The sequence below is a fragment of the Rhinolophus ferrumequinum genome, chromosome 12 (genome assembly GCF_004115265.2).
Source record: "Rhinolophus ferrumequinum isolate MPI-CBG mRhiFer1 chromosome 12, mRhiFer1_v1.p, whole genome shotgun sequence".
In the NCBI taxonomy this organism is placed as follows: Eukaryota; Metazoa; Chordata; class Mammalia; order Chiroptera; family Rhinolophidae; genus Rhinolophus; species Rhinolophus ferrumequinum.
The window spans coordinates 30,381,336-30,387,335 of record NC_046295.1 but is presented as its reverse complement, the minus strand read 5'-3'; the positions used below and the strand labels follow the sequence as shown (position 1 = coordinate 30,387,335).

The following is a 6,000-nucleotide window of genomic DNA, read 5'->3' as shown; positions in this document are numbered from 1 at the left end:
CGTTACTGACAACCCTGGTTAAGAAAAACAAAAACAAAAAATCTAAGTAAAGGAAACAAAGAGTTGAGAGAAAACCCTTTCAGTTACTGAAATTCTTAAGCGTCAATAGGACCAAAAGGAAAAAGGAGTTCAGTTTCCCATTCACTTGTTTTTGCCTTAAAGTTTTCCCCTTTTTAAATAAAAACCCAAAAATTTCTATGGAAAAAGAAGGGGAAGGTTCAGAAGTTTTACCTTTTAGTTTATCAAGTTAAATTAACCTGGATTGTCCATTTATAAAAGGTGGGTAGGTAAGAAAGTTGATAATAAAAAATATACAAAAATTAACACACTAAGTGTTTAAAAAGCCTTTTGATTTAAATGTCACACATAGAAAAGTGCACAAATCATAAATATACAGCTTGATGAATTTTCACAATTACCACCCAGGTGAAAAATACAGCATAACCAGCATCCCGTAGGTTTCTTACTTCTTCCCTCCCAATCACTCTACTCCCTTCCTCTTCCTCAAAGGCAACCAATGTTTTGACTTTTAACACCATGGAATAGTTCTATTCTTAAATGTTATATAAATGGAATCACTCAGCATGTATTTTTTTGGGTCTGGCTTCTTTCACTTAACACGGTATTTTTGATATTTAGCCATTCTTTTTTGGGTAGCAGTAATTCACTTATTTTCATTAGTGTATAATTTTCTGTTGTATAAATATATCAGCATTTATATCTCTATTCTAGTGTTGATGGATATCTGGGTTGTTTCCAGTTTGGGACTTCACAAGTAATGCTGCTATAAAACTTCTTCTATATGTCTTTGGTGCATATGTATATGTATTTCTATTGGTGTTCATGTTTCTCCATATCATCACCAATATTTGTTTCTATCAGTCTTTGTATCCTTAGCTATTTTGTGGGTGTGTATTGGTATCTCATTGTGGCTTGCCTGTGTGCTCCACGAGGGCAAAGCCACATCTGTCCTGTTCATGGCTGTATCACCATCCAACACCTATCCACAAAACAGCACAAATAATAATAAATGACAATAATAAATAATAATAAAAAGTAGGATTGATTGAAACTATACTCAAGAGTTTGTAACTTCAGCTTAGGTTTGTGGTTTTATTTTTATTGGTTAAACTGAACGAATATTTAGTTTTTAATATTGTTTTATGATTTGGATGTCATAAATAATTTCCAATATTTTCCTTGGTCTGAAAAACAAACTACCTTATTATTTCCCCTGGCACCCCACCCTCCCAAATGCACACATGTACAAGCTTAGGGCAATGGCCCAGAGAGAACTAGAAGCCCTAGGGAAAATACAATATATTTCTCCAGAGCTTTAAGTATATTCAAATATTTTGATGGGAAAATTAAATGATTTAACTAGTTTGTAGTTTTAGGTATTCTTATATTAAAACACATGCAGGTATAATGGTATCCAAACTGATTGACTGAGTATTTAATTTACACAGGAAGCTTAAGTCACTTCAGAATTCTATCCCCAAACCCCTGGCCACCATACTCATTTTGGCATTGTGACTCTTTTAGTGGAAAAGACTGAAAAATTTTATAATGATGGGGAATTAATGAAGTGTTTCAATTGGGTGGAATTATGATTTGGTTTTTACTTTAGGAGGCTAATTTTGGCTTGCAGTATAGAAGGATGAGCTGGAGGGGGAAGGGGCAGATAGAGAATTCATTGGAGGTAGAGAGATCATTAGGAGAATATTATAATCATACAGGTGAGTGCTAAATTGGCTGAACTTTAGAACACAGGACACAGAGAAAAACAGCCACCAACGTTTCCAATTTTATTAGTACTCACTATTAAATTCACTGTGATCCTTTAAAACATCATCTAAACATCTAGTTATTGGTTGGTTTATAGCATACCTGTATAAATATGTGTGCATACCAGCATACATATGTGATAACAATAATTATAAACATTAATGAGTATTACTATTATTTAATTCTTCAGATTTACAAGCCTAATGGACTTTAATATATTAAAAATTAGACTATATTATTTAGGAGTGTATCAATTTACTGCAGTATACATATTATAAAAAGTGTGTAAGTATTGTCTCTGAGGTGATCTAAACAATAGTACACATAACATATAAGCTTTAAGGGAAATCTGTGTAGCCATTATACGGCCTCCACCTTATTGCAATTGAAGTTTCTTTTTTTTTTTTTGTAGAACAATTTTATTTTTAAAAGATTTTTATTAAAAATGTAGCTAACATACAATACTATATTGCAATTGGAGCTTTAAATTGGGCCTAAATAATCAACTGTATGGCTAAAATGTTAATTTTCATTGTTAATTCACAATATAGAGGTATTCTGATACATTAGGGGACACAACACTGTCCTCTGTGCCATGAATCCAGTTGATTTTTCTGGTAGGCTCATTTCAATTTCTAAAACTGTGAAGTGCTTTACAGATTTACAGTACTTTATAGCTTTTGAAATGTTTTGACATTTCACATTATCTTCTTTGATGTTCAGAAATGCTCGAAGTTAGGTAAGCTGGTATGTCACCTTCATTTTTAGGTTAAAAAAATGAGACTTGATTTACTGTGTTCAACAAATGTTATTGGTGCAACATCATGCATCTGCAAATTGTGAAGGGACTGGAATTCAGGTTTCCAGACTTTTTATTCTGGTGTAGAAGTTTCTTAGTCTAATACAGCATATGGCTTCCTAAGGACCCTGGTTTGTAGTAGCTGTTTGACATATTTCTTAATCTCTATACGTACTTTAATTTTCATATCTGTAACAAGGACTTAATTGAATGAGTACAAGGATTAATTTAGTTAATACATGTGAAGTTAAGACAGTGTCAAGCTCACAGTAAGCCCTAAGTAAATGTTAAGTTATAGGTTTATTGTTTCAGCATATCCAGTTGACTTGTAAGGAGGGTTGGGATCCTCACAGTACACACATTTGGAAAATTCCCAGTTGAGTGTACATATTAGCCAAGTGTCAGACGTGTATGTGGGTTACAGAAATGTGGTGTCCAATAATCTCATTAGCTTTACTTAACCACATTTCATCTGTCCTCAAAATGCACCTCCCAGCGAGAAAAAACTTCAAGGGCATGGTAAGTGGATCTGTTGAGATACTTTAAAAAACCGAAATCAGTGGATTGTAATAGAAAACCCAGCATACTACGACAGCCCAAGTGTGCTTAGTTGAACGATCTGCCCACTCTTTCTTAGCTAAAAACACGTTAGGGGAAACGCCACAAGAGGCCCAGGTGGGAACTCCGCCGAAATTAAAAAAAAAAAAAAAAGGTTTAGTTTTGCAAAACATCTGGTGCTCAGCCTGTGTGGTTCCTTCTGACACCTTGGAAGGCGGAGTTACAACGCAGAAGCAACAAGTTGTGGCAAGCTAATATAAGCACGTTCTCGGGGTTCCGAAGGCACCTGCACTTCCTGTTACTACAATTCAGGCCAAACTGCTGTCACCCCTACTTTTGGGGAAACCCCCCCGGGTCCGGATTCCTATTGGGGACACCCGATGGTGTCCCCAGCTCAAGCGCACATCTGCGCAGGGCGGGAAGTGCTCCGCGTAGGTGCCTGGATCCAGGAGTTTCGTTCCCATAGGCTAACAACGCGGCCTCTGGCTTGAGTTACTCGTTAAAAGGTTGGCAGGTGGACACCACACCCCTTCGCTCACTCGGGATCACCCATTGTGGTTAGGGGCTTCAGAAGCCCGGCAGTAACCAGCTGTCGTTGTCGCCCAGCAGCGAGCCCGGACATCCTCGCCAGGCTCGGCTGGGCACTCTGAGGCCCCACCCATGGCAACGCCAGTCTGACGACCGCGCGCCCGAGGCCGCCATAGGCCCGCGTCAGAGCCCAAGACGACGTGTGGCGCGTGGACTGCATCAGGGACAACCCTGCGGGAACCCGGTCAGCGCTTCCGGGCAAGGTTCTGTGCACCTGTTCTCTCCTTCTGCTCAAGTGTTTTCCCACTCTGGGAAAAAATGGACATGCCTGTCCCCAGAGAACAAGATGAGTATTACCGCGCCTAGGTTAAGAACAGCGCGGACGATTAGGGCCAAAATAAGAAGGTGCTAGGCACCTTTAAGCTGTTTGGAAGTTCACGTGACCCACTGAGTGCCGGGTCCCAGTGGTCACGTGACGGCGCGCGCGCCCTCGCGCAGGGAGAGCCAGCTGGCGCTGTGCGCGCGCCTTCGCCGCTGCCTCCCATCCCCTCGACGGGAGGGTGAGGAACTGCGGAGGGCTCGGCGTCTTGGGCCGGGTGCGCGTGCGCGGCGAACAGCTGTCATCCAGTGCGGAACTAGTCTTCCAAATTTCCCAAATCTCCCCGGGCCGTAGGCCACCGTCTTCCGTCTCCTTTTCCTCCTCGGGTTCGTGTCCTCGCCTCACCCGCGAGCCAGGTAACCGCTTTTCTGGAGCTGGGGGATGGGGACGGTTGGGGGAAGGGCCCGGGCAGTCTTCCCGGCATTGCCCCCTTCGCGTTGGGCAGCTGGGGTGCCGGCGTCCGATGGAGCCGAGACGCCCGATCGGAGACTCTTGTCATGCGGCCGCAGTGACTCTCACGCTGGGGAGTGAGCGGCCGGCCATGGTCGCAGCGGAGGGAAGCGGGAGGTAATGACAGCCCGTTCCGGCCCTCATCAGGGTCCGCGCTCGCGGTTCTCCCGGGGGCCGGAGTCGGGGTCGCGCTCCTTGGCACAGAGGAGCGCGCGGGTGGTCCAGAGATGCTGACTCCTTTCCTTTCCCCTTCTAGCTAGGTCTCTGGCGGACTCGGGAATCCAGGGCCTGCTGCGTCCCTCGGGGCCATGTCTTCTCTGGGACTGTCACCACCGTGGGGAGAGGGTGGGGGTTCCTCTCCATAACACCCAGTCCCAGGCAGCCAGCCTCTATCCGGGATTGATCCTCGGTCCCCGTGGCTATCCTTTCGGTTTTCCCGGCACGAGGCCATTTCTTCCTGCAGTGCCCGACGCCACGATGCAGTGTAGACAGTGGGTGCTTAATAAGTATGAGTTGGATCGGGTCGCGTGGAATGCCAGGCACGGGACGTGGCGTGGGGTGGGGATGTGGAGTAGGGAGCCAGGTAGGCTGCGGCTCCGGGCTTGAGTTTGGGTTTTTCCTCTGAGCTCAGCCAATGAAACCAGCAAGACTCGATTCGGTTGCTTTCCGGGTGAACTCGGAGCCAGTCTACCCCTGAGCTGCACGGTGCACGTCTGCACGGGGTGGCTTTGGTTGTGGGTGATGCCTGGGAGGGGTTTTGTCTGGTTCTTCTTCCCGGAGAAGGGAGGGCAAACTTTTTTTTTTTTTGCACTTGGTAAATTACCACGCCAGGTGATAGAACACTGCTTCGGAAGTGTAGGTTAGAAGTTGTAGTTGGTCCATCTTTATCTCGGTGAAAGTTGCTGGTAGGCTGCCTGCAAAACTTTGCCCTATTTTACCCACTTGAATTTGTAGTATTTTTTTTTTTTATGTTTAACCCTGGAAACTCGCCTTCACTGTTTCTATGGCAACGGTTACTAATATTCTCATTTCGAAAAGTTGTGGTTGAAAATTAGTGGCTTTAATTCTTAAAGGTCCATTTTTATTTTGCAGCACTCGGTTCTCCTTTAAGATCATTACTCATGTTCTACCTTGATGGTTCCCCTCCCATTCCCCTGGATTGTTTTGGAATGTATTACATGGGGGTTCCGGTTTTTTATGTCCTCTTTCTCCCAATTTAAGGTGTTATGAAAAGTTTGACAACTTTTCCAATCTTTACAGCATTACACGAACTTGATAATACAATGCAATTTAAATCGGAGACTTGTTTCACATTAACAGACTTTAATCGGTTGTTTTTCTATATGTTTTAGGGGTGGTTGGTTAGCTCAGTTGGTTAGAGTGTGGTGCTATGTAATAATACCAGGGTTGTGGGTTCCATCCCCACATGGGCCACTGTAAGCTGCACCCTTATTTAAAAAAAATTATATATATATATATATATATTAAACATTGTGCA

General features: G+C 43.4%; 1 protein-coding gene across 7 annotated transcripts in view; it reads left to right on the top strand.

Moving 5' to 3' along the window:
* Positions 1-3,916: 3,916 nt before the first annotated feature.
* KDM4C (lysine demethylase 4C) overlaps positions 3,917-6,000 on the top strand; it is a 347,582-nt gene continuing 345,498 nt past the window's right edge. For 2 of the 7 annotated variants that reach the window (XM_033123283.1, XM_033123284.1), the window contains exon 1: positions 3,917-4,408. The gene's annotated coding sequence lies outside the window, so the exon portion shown is untranslated. Of the gene's footprint in view, positions 4,409-4,598; positions 4,620-6,000 lie in introns of those variants that run through there. The other 5 variants (XR_004424679.1, XM_033123278.1, XM_033123281.1 and 2 more) reach the window with 5 other exon arrangements.